Source organism: Ambystoma mexicanum, chromosome 2q (assembly GCF_040938575.1).
Source record: "Ambystoma mexicanum isolate Mex_15411 chromosome 2q, UKY_AmexF1_1, whole genome shotgun sequence".
Lineage (NCBI taxonomy): Eukaryota > Metazoa > Chordata > Amphibia > Caudata > Ambystomatidae > Ambystoma > Ambystoma mexicanum.
In genome coordinates this window covers 1,284,001,951-1,284,017,245 of record NC_090924.1, presented here as the reverse complement: position 1 = coordinate 1,284,017,245, position 15,295 = coordinate 1,284,001,951, and the positions used below count along the sequence as shown (strand labels likewise).

Below are 15,295 nucleotides of genomic sequence, written 5' to 3'. Positions count from 1 at the left end.
TTTATCCAAAATATGCCTCTTCTGTGCCCGCATCTCATTCCTGACTCCTCACACTTCTAAGGACCGAGATTACTTTCCACAAATAAGAGATGCTCTTGGTAAAGAGCTTTGTAATGTTATGTCTATTATGGGTCTTAATGTGGCCAATTGCGCTTCAAAAGGTTGCACAGCGACTGATCTTACTTGGCGAATGGGTGAGAAACTGGCAGTCATTGATTATTTTTTGTAGACTCTGTTAGCTGGGATAGATTAAGTAAGACACAAGTACTGCAGACTAGATATAGTGACCATAACATTCTGAAGATATCTATGGTGTCTAATTTAGTATGTCCCACTAGGGCAATGGAGGAGAGCCTCTCTATTAATACACAGGGGAATTGCATCTTACCATCGAAAATAAATATCAGAATGCTGAATAGAGCATTAAGAGAGGTTTCCTCAATTGCTCTGTTCAGTCTTGCTGAGGCCGAAAGCTGGATAGCAATTACTATGAATAGATGGGCTTCCACCTCAGACTTTAAATATTGAAACATAAGAAACCATACATTTGACAGCTTAATTGCACGAGAAAAACGCCAACTGAGACTTGTAAAACTTACAATACAAAAGGACAAGGATGTATATCCATCCTTGAAAAAGGTAATATGATACAATATAGGAATGCCTACAGGAACTGGATTAGAGAGCATAAAGCTTCTAGAACTAAGGAATGGCAAAATATGCTTCAGGTGTTGGCAACAAGAGGCTCTGTTAATTTATTAATGAAAATATATCTGGAGCTATGGTTGCATTAACAATGTTTCGAAGGGATTGTGTCCTCTGACGTATTCCTTATCTTGATGGATCATCTCCAGTTTGCTGGTCTTGGCAAACATTTTTTCAGTAGAGGGCGCTGCGCGTCGATGTCCCTCGAGCCGATGTCCCCCGAAAGCCTCCGTATCGGCGCTGACGTCGTCATGCGTATAAATAGACTCGCGCAGCGTCGTTGCTCAGTTCTGTTTTTCCGCGCTTCGTGAGCCTCGGAATCGCGTTGCTCAGTTCGTTAGTCAGATATATTCTTCATTATTCCACAAATACCAACTCTTACTCTATGGCTTCCTCATCCGAACCGACGACTCACGGTCCGGCTTCAAAAAATGTCGAGACTGTGGAAAGAAAATGTCGTTGAGAGATCCTCACAGGATCTGTTTGTGGTGCCTGGGAACGGAGCACCAATGTTCGGAGTGCGAGGACTGCATGTCCATGACTGCGAAAGCCTTGAAGGAGTGTAGGGGGAAGCTTGAGAGAGGTAAGACAGTTAAAACTCCTTCGAAAGTTTCATCGGCAGAGTCGAGACATTCGTCTCCTCGCCGACACAGGAAACATTCTCGTTCTAGGTCACGAAGCAGTTCCCACCACTCTTCGAGATCCAAGCATTCGAGTAAGAGACGTTGAAGATCCCCTTCCTCGTCTTCTGTTTCCCCGGAAAGAGTCACCTGCCCCACAAAACATAGCTCTCAGGCTGAGTGGGAGGAAATCCGTAAAAGGATGCTTAGCGTCTTTGAGAAAGCGGCCTCGACCCCCTCGAAGACAGCTGAGGGTGATACCCTGGGTGAAAGACCCGAAAAATAAAAACGCTGCGAGTCATTGCACCCGGCGAAAGAAACTACTCGAGAGTGCCACAAACCCTCTAGCAAAGGCACTGTGCCATCGTCGAAAGTCCCTTCGCATAAATCAACGCCATTATCGAAGGGCTCATCGACACATAGGTCGATTGAATCGATGCCGTCTTCGATGCAGAATAAGAACAAACCCACGGCCGTCACTACCTCACAGCCAGTGGTCATACCCAGGGCCTCTAACACGACTTCGAGAATGTCATTGACAACCTCGAGTAGGATTCCGATCCTCTCGAGCTCTTCGAGGCCTCTTCTGATCTTCTCGACACCTTTTTCAGTGTTTTCGAAGCCTTTAACGTCCGCGTCGACGACATCGATGTTTTCTCAACCAATTATGACAAATTTGGCCCCTTCTGCTCTGGAAATGGGATTTAAGCCATTTCCAAGGTCTGATCATTTCAGACCTTTGTCTTCAATTTATGAAGAAGGGGAGGATTCGGATCAAGAAAGACCCTTTGGGTTGCAGAGAACTACAACACCTGAACCGGAGGAATTTACCTCTGAGAAAAATAGGTTTAAGGACCTTTGAGAATCCTTACATGAGGCAAGTGGGTTAGACACTTCCCCAGAAATGGAATTTGCCAAACCAGACCCAAGGGAACATGCCGAGACCCCTTGGCAAGGATTATAGAATTCATGGGTTGGTCTACACCTTCACCTGAATCCCAACAGGATGATCTTACAGACATTTTAGTTAAAGGCCCACAGGAGGATCCTGTGGTTCCATTTCACACTGCATTACAAAAAAATATTGGCTCAATGGGAAACTCCCGAGGTTATCCCGGCGGTTAACAAGAAGTTATCAGCCAAATATAGGGTATCTGCTACTGACCCTAAATTCTTGTCTAAACATTCAACTCTGGAGAGTCTGGTTGTTCAAGCAGCAACTGCATCAGGCAGTAGATCGGCATACCCTACTGTTCCACAGGACAGGGATGACAAAAGATACTACTCTATGGCTAAGAAAGTCTTTTCTGCATGTAGCAGGGCGTTGAAATCTATTAACGCTACTTGTACGCTCGCAAGGTTCAGCCACACAGTTTGGGAGTGTGCTTCATCAGCGGCTGACTGCCTCCCAGAGGGAGAAGAAAGGGAAGCGTTTCTAAACATCATTAAGTATGGTAAAGACGCAATGTGCGAATCCCTTCAAACTGGCATTGATTCTGCGGACAGTATCAGTAGGGCCATGGCGGCAAGTACTATAACCCGCAGATTTGCGTGGTTGCAAAAGTCTGAGTTTGCTTCAGATGTACAAGCCAGACTTTTAAATATGCCCTTTGACAGATCTTTTTTGTTTGGTAAGAAGGCGGATGACAGTCTAGAAAAGTAGAGCCATCCAAAGCAGCAGCAAAATCTCTGGGAGCTGCAATCCGTCAAACGCCATATCGCCCCTCAGGAACCTCTTGTAGAGGTAAGTCCTTTCGCTTTTATTCCGCATTCGGAAAAGGCAGAGGACAGTTGGTTCAAAGTGGTCAAAAAAGATTCACCCGAGGTGGACTGGGTAAAAATACAAAAGCCGCAGCAGCAGGTGCCTCTTTACCCTCGGCATCTGCATCAGCCGCCTCTAAATCACTCTGAGGACTCTCCTCACAAGACACCAGTAGGGGGCAGACTAACTCAACATCTGACGGAATGGCAGGCTATTACGTCAGATGCTTGGGCATTGGAGACAGTTACCCAAGGTTACTACCTGCCTTTTCTACGCATTCCTCAGAGCCCTCCACCGGGGAACATATCTCTGAAAGTTCCAGATCCGCTCCTCTTGCAGGAAATTGTAGACTTGCTGGAGAAAGGTGCCATAGAACCGGTACCTGTAGCGGAGAGGAACAAGGGCTGGTACTCCCCCCTACTTCCTAATACCGAAGAAGGACTGAGGACTGAGACCTATCTTGGACTTACGAGAATTGAACAAGTTCCTCAGGAAGGACAAGTTCAAGATGGTAACTCTCTCTCAGGTCCTTCAGGCCCTCCATCTCCAGGACTGGCTGGTATCTCTGGACCTTCAGGATGCTTATTCCCATGTGCCAATCCATCTCAAACACAGGAAATACCTGAGGTTCGCAATTGGCGGCTCTCATTATCAATTTCGAGTTCTGCCATTTGGGCTGACCTCCGCCCGAGGGTCTTCACCAAGCTAATGTCGGTAGTGGCTGCAAGTCTAAGGAGGGAAGGGATTCACGTCTACCCCTACCTGGACGATTGGCTAATCAGAGATGTATCTCCGGAACAAGCTCAGATCCAGCTAGATTATGTCTGCCACTTCCTCCACAAACTGGGCTTCTGCCTCAATTTAAAGAAGTCACAGATGATCCCATCACAGAGACTCCAGTTCATTGGAGCGGTCCTGGACACTTCCCTGGGAAAAGCCTCGCCACCAGAGGTGGAAACAACCAGAAATGGTTGTTAATTAATACCCTGCCTTAAAAAAAAATGCCCAAAATTGGGACTTCCAAAAGAATTTGACTAAGGCTTTAACATGCTCCTCCATACAACAATTAGTTCAATATACTTATATTTTGGGGAAACCACAAGCGTATTTGTTGAAATAGCCCTGTCCCCAAATAAGAAAATTCTTACTAATTTATTAGATTTGTATGAGCGTTACGCTCACTTGATATCCCCGGGGGGCGTCTGGAAAGCTCTGAGGTCTGTAACCCTGGATAAGTAGTTGCCCAGGGTGGAAATAGTGAATCTGTAATACAGGAGGGAGGATTTGTAATAACTGTTTTTAGTGGGTGAATCTCCCACCTCCCTCAAACCAATCCCCCTCCCACCTTATTTTCTGGTATGGTGATCTATCTGTCTTGCGTTTCTTGTGCAGGGGCGCTTAACGGTTACTGGCGCTCCGACTGAGTTGCTTCACTGGTGCAGTGCGCCTTCCTTCGAGTCCAGGCCTGCTGTGACCCCAAGTCTGCTGGGAGACGGGTAGGTTTGATGTTTTATCAGTCTTTGTCTGCTCTTATATGGTGGTTTTCAGAAGTTTCATTAATGTCTTTATTTTCCTTCTTTACAGGTGTGAAAGTCTTTTGGTGCTGCATTACCGGGTGCAGATGCACGCTTTAGGTAAGGGAAAGCACGAAGCACAGCGTTCTTTTATTGTCTATTTAAAGCTAACCTATGTTCTCTTCTTCTTCTCCTCACAGGCCTCTGTGGTGCTACGAGTGGATGAGAGAACGATGAAACCTGGCCCCAGGAATCCGTTAAGGTAAGTAATGCATAGAGTGCAGCGCGTTTGTTAAATGTTGAAAGCGAACCTGAATATGTCTCCCTTTCGTTGCAGGATGCTACTGTGGTGTTCTGGATGGAAGCGCAACGGAATTCAGGTAAGAATAATGAAATTCGATGTTCTGAAATCGTGCGCGTTTTAATATTATTCCCTTTCTTGTTATTTCAGGTCGCAATGTTAGAGCGGAGGCTGCGACAGCGGATTGCAGGAATTCCTCAAGCTAGTACTCACAGGTGAGTGATGTTGATGGGTGTCCAGTCAACTCGTCGAAAAAAAAATGGTCGACTGCAATTTGGTCGACGCAATTTGGTCGAAAACCATTTCGTCGAAATTTTTATTTATTTATATATTTATTTTTTGGGTTTTCGTTTAGTTAAAAAAGGGGTTTTTAGAGAAAAAAAAGGGGGTTGGGGGGGACCCCCCCAAAAAAAAAAAAAAAAAAGGGTTACAATAGAAAAAAGAAATTCGACAAAATGGTTTTCGACCAATTTGCTTCGACCATTTGTCTGGTCGACCAATTTTTTTCGAGGAATTGACTGGCAACCATGTTGATGCTTTTCTTCTCTCTTTATTTCCACAGGTTGTTGTCTTCCAGCGAGGGATGGTTGAGATGCTGAATGCTGGATTGTGTACTCACAGGTAAGGCAGAGTAATCTTGTTCTTGCAGGACTGCAGGGAGCTGCTGAAGACCAGGAGCTGAACACTGAGCGTCGCGCTGCTAGATGCAGAATAACGCGAAGCGTGTTCTGCTGTTTGGGTATGGTTTAAATAGCCCAGGCAAAGTAGTTCCAGGCCCAGCCCCACACCCAAAGCACTAGACCGCATGGCTTGGTTCCTAAGAACTGAGCTATGCGGTGGGCTCCATGTTGGATTTAAAGTTCCCATGTTTATAATTGAAAGCAAACCTGCTATGTGTCTTCCTTACAGCATATGAACCTGGCGCCAGAGGCCTTTTCCAGAGGTTTTAAGGCCCTTAGGGCTATTGTGGGTGCTTGCTTGTGGCCCATAATAGTGTTCATGACAATGAGGAGACGATGGGTTCTTGTTAGTTTTTGGGGCCGATGTTTACAGGGGTATGTCCCGTCTTTGACCGTTGCACTTTGACATTTGGAGAATATTTTATTTTTAGCAAATATGCAAAAGTAAGTAGTATGTAAAACCTGAAGTCTTTTTAAACTATTCTCTTAGTGCGATATATGGTGCTCTTTTATAAACATATATAATTTAAGTGTCAATAATTATCAATTTATTTTGTATGATTGGCGTGAAAAGCTTATGCTATAACATGCCTAATCAAAAAATTAAATCCGCACATACCTAGCTGCCAAGTTACAATGCGTGACACCTTGAGCCAGTCCTGATTTGTTTTAATTTTCTTCCAATTGCATGATGGAACACTAATATCTGCACGAAACACTAGGCCCTCCAGCGCCGCTGATTTGAACCTTCCAGTGCAGCCGATATGCCTACTCTTGGTCTGCAGCGTTGAGATATCGGGGAGTGGTCTGATATGTTGCAGGCCTGATGTCTGTGTCCATAACTCTCATCAGCGAGCCGGAGATCAGAAACTTATCGATTCGAGATGACATGTCGTGCGCAGAGGATAAAAGGTATATTCTCTCATTTGTGGGTGCATGATGCGCCATGGATCCCATAGTGCTAGTGATTGTATAAGCAAGTGTAGCTGTCGTGCGGCTCTAGTTTGGAGTCTAGGTGTGGGGTTCTGTCAAGCGAGCGATTCAATATAAAATTCATATCCACCCCCCCTAAATCACGTGTATCCCAACATACACCGATGGATGCATCTCAAATTCATCAAATAACTCTGGGGAGTCTGTTAGGGCAGTATGTATTTGCAAGGATAACTTCGGTGCCTTCTAGTATACAGTGGATCACCATGGATCTCCCTTAGGGATCTAGATGTGCCGTCTTCTCGACAAACCTTCAGTTCTTATGTATCAGAGTAATGACGCCCTGTGATTTGTTAGAGAAAATGGTAAAGTATCTAGTTTGGCCCCAGGCAGGGGCTATATTGTGACATATTCCCTATCTGGCCTGCGCTTCTTGGAGGAAGAGCACATTTGCTCTGTGTCGCTGTACATATGACATAATCTTGCAGGTCTTAACAAAGTTACCAAGCCCACGGACATACCAGCTCTGTATCTTTAGTTGCTGTGCCATATTCGATGGGCCGTTTTTACTTATGCCAGGTGTGGTGCACCAGTACCATGTACTATGTGTAGAAGAGTCATCTCCCCAGAGCACTCAGTTGCCAATTGTTTAAACATTTCCCCTCTCAAGCTCCTCAAAACTGTGCGACAGGTACTTAAACTTCCTGTTGGATGCTCCTTGGCGAAGCTATAACACCGCCCTCTTCCCTCCACCCACCCGCCTTCCTCCATCCACCCCCCAACTCATCAGTGTCTCTTCCCTCCCTGCCCCCTGTCCAAAAGCAAACAGGGGCCAACCCAACCCTTACAAAGCTTATGGCAACTGCCAGGGGATATACTGTTGCCGCACGGCTTCAAGTATCGGTTCTGGGGTGAGATACCCATAATTGTAGCATGAAAGGTGGTAGTTGCATTAAGGCGCTGCCATCCGCTCATATTAGAACTAGGATGGAAAAGCACTAATCAAAGCGAGACAGTTGTGCTCAGTCAGGTTGGTCCTCTGCAGCCGGGTCGGCAACTGGGTCATCTATGGGTATCTGTGCCTCTATGAATTTCACTGCTTCGCTCGGAATGGTTAAGACGTACAGTTTGCCCCAAAAGTGGAGCTTTAGGCGTGCAGGGAACAACTTAGCGTATTGGATATTTCTCTTTCTGAGCATCTTTTTCACCCCAAAAATTGGTGACGTTCTTGTTGCACAGCGGTGGAGAAGTCTTCAGATGATCTGGTATCCCAGCCTCATTTCCTTTTTTTCCCGAGCCAGTCTGAGGAGGTGATCCTTATCACGATAACTCAGTATTTTCACACAATTATGCGTCTGGGGAAGTCTCCAGGCTTAGGCCGGAACACCAGTGCACGGCGAGCACGCTACGCTCCACAGCAAAGAAGGGGGGACAAGTCCGGGTTTCCCAGGAGGTCATTTAGTAGATTCTCGGTGGCCAATTCCATTTTCGCTGCAAGTGCATCCTCAGGGACCCCGACTATCCGGATGTTATTTCTTCATGAGCGGGAATCGAGGCGTGAAGGCCATCCTCGTTGGCTCCTTTTCTGGTCTCAGCCTCTGTGATTCTGGCTCCCTCGTGGGCTAGTTGGGTCCGCATTGACGCCATGTTTGCAGTACTATCATCAAGTTTTTCGTACACAGCCGCAAAGCTCTTTGCCATGGCCTCCATCATGGAGGTTAGGTCAGGGACCGGTGGGGGATGGGGGGGGGCTGGGGTTTGGCTGGGGTGACTCGCCATGAGACGGATGACTGTCCCTTATCCATTCTGGGCATGGACCTTGCGAATTTGTCCATAGCTCCAGCTTTTTTTCCACCCCCGAAACCTTTGGTCATGGCTGATGTCCCAGACAACCCAATAGCAGCCCCACGTTTACCGTCACAGGAGATGTTGCTGCAGGATCAGTGGGATTGCACCGCAGGAGTCGGGTTAAATCACTGTGTGTTCCGCTGTGAATGTGTAGTTCTGGTGTCTTCCGGTCAGTGATTATATGCCATACGAATAAGACAGCAGCGAGATATAAGGCAGCAAGGTTGTGAGGATCAGAGTCTCTTGTCCGCAGGTTATGCAAAGAGAGGCTGGTTGGTGTGGCGCCACGCTTGCAGTGCGGGTAGGAGCCCAGCGGGGCAGGTGCACAATTGCAGTGTAGGGACCTCCCCAGTTAGGGTTCTTCAAGCCTGGAGTGGGATGTTGTAGACAGGGAATAGCTCCTCTGAGGTGCAGGTTAGAGGTTCTGTTACGTAAGGTAAGGCAGCCGTGTATCGTACAGTGGGGAGTGCTATCGGGTATGTCTCTAACCCTCAGCAGGAGGGAAGTGGGAAGGAATCAGCGCAGGGGCCAGCATGCCCCTGGGCTGAGGCACAGGGCGCCCGCAGGGGGCCGAGGGCTTACCTCAGTGCTGCTCCAGTAACGGGCGTTGTGGGTTATGTTTGAGTGTTCAGGGAATCTGGAGCGGCGTGGCTCTGTGAAGGATCAGTGGCCCATGGCTCACCCACTTGAAGAGGGCCGCAACCACGACCCTGCGTCAGTGGACGTTCTTCAGTACCTTGAGGAATTGCAGTCCTGCCCACGATTGCAGCACAATAGCAGGGTCCGGGGTGGGCTGTGGCGACTCCCAGGGAGGGGGTTGTGTGCGGAGGGGATGCCGGTGATATGAGTCTTGTTAGCCAGTCTCCCCTGTAGTCTCAAGTCCCACAGTGCGGTGTAGCAGGATGATACGCAGAGCAGGTGAGGGGTTCCAGGCTACAGGAGCCGTGTAACAGGAGATCAGGGCTGCCCCGTGTAGGAGTCAGCGGCAGTCTTCTGTAGCCATGGTCTGGTGGTATATGCAGGGATGTTTCGAGGGTTAAAGCAGGCCTCAGGATCCCGTCGGTGTGGGCTGTCTTTTTGCGCCACTGCAGCGTCACCGACCAAGGCCCAGGAGTCGTACTCCCACAACCAGGCGGTCGCTCAGTTCAGTCGGCCGGGGCTCAGGAAGGATTGCACCTCTCAAAGGGAAACTTCAGGCTATTATTCCTCAGGGTATCTGGAGCCGGTAGACAGGGAAGTTTGCAATATAGAGGTCTGGATCTGCCACCAGATTCCAAAATGTTCTGCCGTCTTGCGGAGCTTCACGCTAGACGGCCTTGTTCGATGACTGCTCACCAGCACCCCCCCCTGGTCTTCAATGTTTTGATTGTGCTCCCAATGTAAATTTGATTGCAGACACAGATTATTGCAAAGACTACATATGTCGTTTTGCAATTTATAAAGTAGTTAATAGCCCAGATCGTGCCATTACAATCTACGAATGTGTCCACTGTGTCATGCGCATGTTTGCACAATGTGCAAGTCCCACATTTGTAAAAGCCAGATCAGATTTCCTCTCGGCACAGGGCTCGATAAAAACAGACTCAATCGATTTTTCAGTGTTTGAGCTCTCTTAAATACCTGTATTTTGCCCAAGTGCTCAGCTAGATCTTTATCCAAAAGTAGTAGGTGCCAGTGCTTACTGAGTATTTTACGAATCTTAAAATGATTCGTGCAGTATTACATAATGAATTTTACTTCTATACTGTATAGTTCTTGAGGCTTTTTAGTTTTCTGTGTCGAGAGTTTCTGCCCTGTCCATTTGGTTGGCTTTATCGAGTGCTGTCCGTATATTATCCCTCGAGTGGCCTATTTGATTACATCTGTTAGATAGCAGTTTACATTCACTTTGAAATATCCTTTGGTCATAGTGTTTCCTTTTAGCCCTGATAAATTCCCCAACTGAGATGTTGCGTATCACTCTGTTATGGTGACAACTTGTAGCATATAGCGCAGAATTTACCTCCGTTGGTTTTCTAAACGTGCGTGTGTTTAACACATTGCCAGATACATAGGTTTTTAGATCAAGAAAACGGATTTCATTAGTATCATAATTTCCAGTTTACATCGTAGATCTATACATATTACTATCTATATAGCATTAGCCCAAAGAAAACATTTTTCACTGTAATATATGCAGTACTCCATGATCAATCTAGAAACCACATGCAGTGGTTGAAAGGAAACATAGCACTTTAAGCCCAACAGTAAACATTGCTCATCTGTCGCTAGGTTTCTACACAAAAACATGAAGATTGCTATTGCAACCTGAGCAAATTACTGTTGCTGAGATGGCAAGACTACTGAGATGTTTCCATTCTAATGACAAACTCTGCACCTTGGACTGTGGAACTCTTTCTTCGGACATACGCGCTATTCCTCTTTATCTGGTTTCAAGACGGCCATAAAAACCCATTTTCTTTATTCTAAAGATTAAGATGTGCTCTTGCCCTGGTGCTTATTAATTCTGGACTCTGGCTCCCTCCTCAGGAATGTTTTGTTTATGTGCGCACTGAGGGCTATGGGGGCGTGGTACGCATTAAAAGTAATAAATAATAACTTTTAGGAAAGGGCTCCTTGTATGTAGAAGGCACAAAGGGTTGCTGGAATTGCTTCAGTGTGTGCCAGAACTGGTTGTCTGCTCCTGCTGCTCCTTGGAGTTCTGAAGCAAGCCTGTGCCTTTAAGATAGACTGGGCGCTTAAATTGCCAGCTTCTGCGAAAAGTGTTGCGCAAAGTGTTGCAGAAAGTGTTTCAGTGTGTCCTGGTGGTCGGTGGCGGCCACCCGGTTAGGAGGGTGTTCCTCTGGTAATCACGTCCCCATATTCCGCATTGGGACACGGACAAAGGAATAACGAGTTGGTCGGAGAGTGTGAAGCCGAGCTCCTGCAGTCCGGCAACCCTGTTGTGTGTAAGGATAATTGCATCAGAATAACTGCATCACAGAATGAGGAACATTCGCTTGCTTGTGCTTACTAAACACATTATGTTGTCCTGTGAGTTACTCAAAACCAACCTTACAGCTAAGAGACATATACACCATCTATTGTTAACCCCTAAAAACACATGGGAACCAACCCTTGGCTTCTGCCCACAAAACTCCACTGACATTCTTTCGAATCCGTGACCAGCAGAGCAGTGGCATAGGAAGGATCTCTAATAATATTTTGGACTGATCTCAAGACGAAGGGCAAAGAACATCTTTTCTCCAGCATGGGGTCTGGCATGGATTCTCATGCTCATGAATATTCCCCGTCGTCAGGCTGGGAATCCTCTGTAAAGAAAAAATCAGTATCAGTTTCGTTTCTGATCTGTCTTTCTTAGTAGTAACCAATCACTGATCTCTGGGTCATACTGCCCTCAGCCAATAACTGCCCTCTCCCTAAGCCCCGCCTCTGGCAGCCATCCTCAGATTTTTACCGCACGCTCAAGTTTTGGGAGTCCTCGTGCTTTAACTCTCGAGTTTTTTGCTGCGATTTCACGCTTTTTCATGAGATTTTCTCATTTTTTCGGTTTAATCGAGCCTCAAGCTCCACCGTTTCTACTTCCGACAACATGGACCCGTTTCGGAACTACGCCCCTCAAGGGTGACGTTTTCGTCGAGTTTACGCTTCTTGGAGGATTCCGGAAGATCTGCGGCCTACCTCAACGGACATTGCCCAGAACAAGGGAAGCGCGACGCCCCGATCCAAGCTGTTCAGGTGCTGCCCTGGATGCGATTGCAGAACGTTTTCAAGGAGGACGAGCATTTGCGGTGTCGCTACTGCCTTCATGAGGACAAGATGCACGTGGAGAAGGACTGTGAGTTCTGCAAAAACCTTTCGGAACGGACCAAACAAGATCATTGTTCCCGCCTCGCCGCCTGGCTGGAGAAGGGCACAGCAGGTGAGAAGGGGAAGAAAAAGTCTGAGCGGGCTTCTAAGTCCTGTGAGGGCGCCCCGGCGATCGGGGCCCAACAGAAGGACAAGCACCGCGAGTCCGCGGACTCCGGGAGCGCTGAAAGGTCGGGCTCTTTGGTTGCAAGGCAGGGCGCGACTTCCCCAGCACGTTCGACCACGAGCCAGCGCTCTGGTTCGGGGAAGAGGAAGTCTGAGAACCCGGGTAAGCCGCTGGAGCGGACCCGGTCGATCTCGAAGGGGGAGCGAGGCGCTCACCCTCCCCCTAAGGCAAAGGCCCAGGACGCACCTAAGGTGGTGAGGGTTTTGATCCAGCCGGCAAAGGCCTCTATCGAAGTGGTCGCTGCGACCCTGGTGAAGCCGGCTGAGACTACGCCAGTCGAAACGGCCTCTGGGCCCAGAGTATCCCTGCCACCGCGGAGGGAATCCTCTTTCCAGCCCATCGTTAGGACCCCCGTGAAGTCCCCGGCGGAAAAAGAGGGGGGGGGGGGCCCGGTGGCAATTACAGACTCGGAATCAGCCTCTGAGGAGGAGCTGGTGGAAACCGAGAAGGGCCTCAACGAGAGGTCCATAGGCCTCAACGAGAGGTTCGAGAAGGTTCGATCCCAGGGGGCGGTCCCTGCTGACGTGATCGAAGATATCGACGATGGCGACGAAGAGGGCCCAGTGGAGCGGCCATCCCGTCCGTTGCAGCCATTACCCGAGCCCCAGGATAGCTTGGTGGCCATTTTGTTGGCAATCCAATCCTTATGTACCGAGATAAAGACAAGATTACCACGGACCCGACAGAGGATCCAGAACCAGGCCCGTCGGGAAGCCCTCCGAACAAGCGAGGAGAGTCCACCCCGCTCCGCCCTTCGTGTCTGCGAGACCTGTGGACCCCTCATCCCCCTCGCCGGACCCTAGATAGGATACTGAAGAACAACAAAAGGTTTTCTGTACCAACGACGAGAGGCCAAGAGGAAGACGGTCCTCGCGGTGCCTTTGCTCGATGACATCTGGGACGAGGGGCTTGCTGTTCTCAAGAACCCTTCCACGACACCCGCCAAGAGGGACCGGTACGGGAAGAAGTACTGAGTCCCCGATACCTCCCCCTTGTGCCTCAGGGCCCAGCCCACGCCGGACTCTGTCGTCTCCGCAGCGGCTAAGAAGAAGGCAGCGGGTGCGGCGGCTTCAACTTCCACTTCCCTGCCGGACAGCGAGGGCAAGAAGTTGGACTCCAGGCGGCCAATGCCTTAGCGATCGTGGCACGCTACGACAGGGAGCTCTGGTTCAAGATAGCTCCCCTGCTAGACTTCCTACCTGACGACAAGAGGGCGGAGGCCCTAGACATTCTACAGGAAGGCGAGGTGGCGTCGGATCACGCCATAACGGTAGCAACGGACATTGCCAATACCGGATTTCGCCAACTGGGCAACAGAGTTTGCCTCCGACGACGAGGATGGCTCAAGGCGACAGACTTTTGCCAGGACATCCAGACCAGAGTGTTGGACATGCCGTTCGACGGCAACAACCTTTTTGGTAAGGCGGTGCACGAGTCTCTACAGGCCATCAAGACCTACTCGGCGACGGCCCGGGCCCTAGGGGTGCTTCAACAGCAACGGCCCTTTCGGAGCTCCGGAGGCAGACAGGGTGCCTCCAAAGGATCCAGCGGTGGCTCCTCCACTTACCGCCAGGCGGCCTGCTCCTCTTCCCAGGAGGCCTACAGAGGTCGCGGCAAGCAAGGGGGATCCCGCCGACGTCGGCAAGGCCGCCTCCAAGCAAGACTGACCCGGCCGTGTTGTCGGGCCCCCACCGAAGCAACAAGTTTGTCAGCGTGTGGGAGTCCATCTCCACCAACCATTGGGTGTTGGACACCCTGGCCAACGGGCACTCGCTGGAATTCCAAAAGAAGAGCCCTCACATTCCTCCCGTGGGCAGGAAGGAGAATCACATCCCTCAACTGCTGTTGGAGGTGAGGTAAGGGCGATGCTCAAGAAAGGTGCCATCGAGCTCGTCCCCAGGAGGCTCCGGGGCTCCGGAGTGTACTCAAGGTACTTCCTCGTCAGAAAGAAGACAGGCGGTTGGCGCCCCATTCTGGACCTGCGGCGGTTAATCAAATGCATCAAGGCGCAAAAATTCAGGATGGTCACCCTCCAGCACGTGCTGGTGCAGCTGGAGGAAGGCGACTTCCTATCGTCGTTGGACCTGGAGGATGCTTACTTCCACATCCCCATTCTAAAACGGCACAGGAAGTTCCTCAGGTTCGTGGTTCAGGGACGCCACTACCAATTCAGAGCCCTACCGTTCGGATTAAAGTCGGCACCCAGGGTTTTCACCAAGTGCCTGGCACCAGAGGCGGCGCAGCTGCGCCTGCAGGGGATCCACGTCTACCACTACCTGGACGACTGGCTAATCCGGGCAAGGACAAGGGAACTCGCCGTCGAACACACGTCGAGGACCGTCCGGTTGCTCACGGAGCTGGGGTTTGCCATCAACTACCCCAAATCCCACCTGGTTTCATCGCAAGTAGCACTGTTTCTGGGAGCGAAGCTCGATACAGTGGGGCAATTGGCCTCCCCTTCAGAGGAGAGGACCAAGACCATCCTGGGCAAGGTGCGGCGCCTGTTAGCCACGGACGTGGCCAGGGTGAGGTCCATCAAGTCCCTTCTCGGGATGATGTCCTCATGCATCTATCTTGTGCCCCTTTGCAGACTTCGGATGCTTCCGCTACAGGAGTTCCTCGACGCCCGTTGGTTTCAGGCGACGGGCTGCTTCGAGGACTGGATCCCTCTCGACGAGGAGTTCCGCCGGGCGATCCTATGGTGGGGCACCCGTGCTCACCTCAATACAGGCACGGACTTTCAAACCCCGGCGTTTCAGGAGACTGTGACGACGGACGCTTCTCTGGAGGGTTGGGGGGGGCCCACACCGGAGATCTCCACGCAAGAGGCCTTTGGCTCCCGGAGGAGAGGTCTCTCCGCATCAACATTCTGGAGCTCCGAGCAGTGTTCTGGGCT

The 15,295-nt window shown here is 49.6% G+C and overlaps 1 protein-coding gene across 2 annotated transcripts in view; it reads left to right on the top strand.

Moving 5' to 3' along the window:
* TOPBP1 (DNA topoisomerase II binding protein 1) overlaps window positions 1-15,295 on the top strand; it is a 1,370,800-nt gene that overhangs the window by 69,961 nt on the left and 1,285,544 nt on the right. The window lies entirely within an intron of this gene.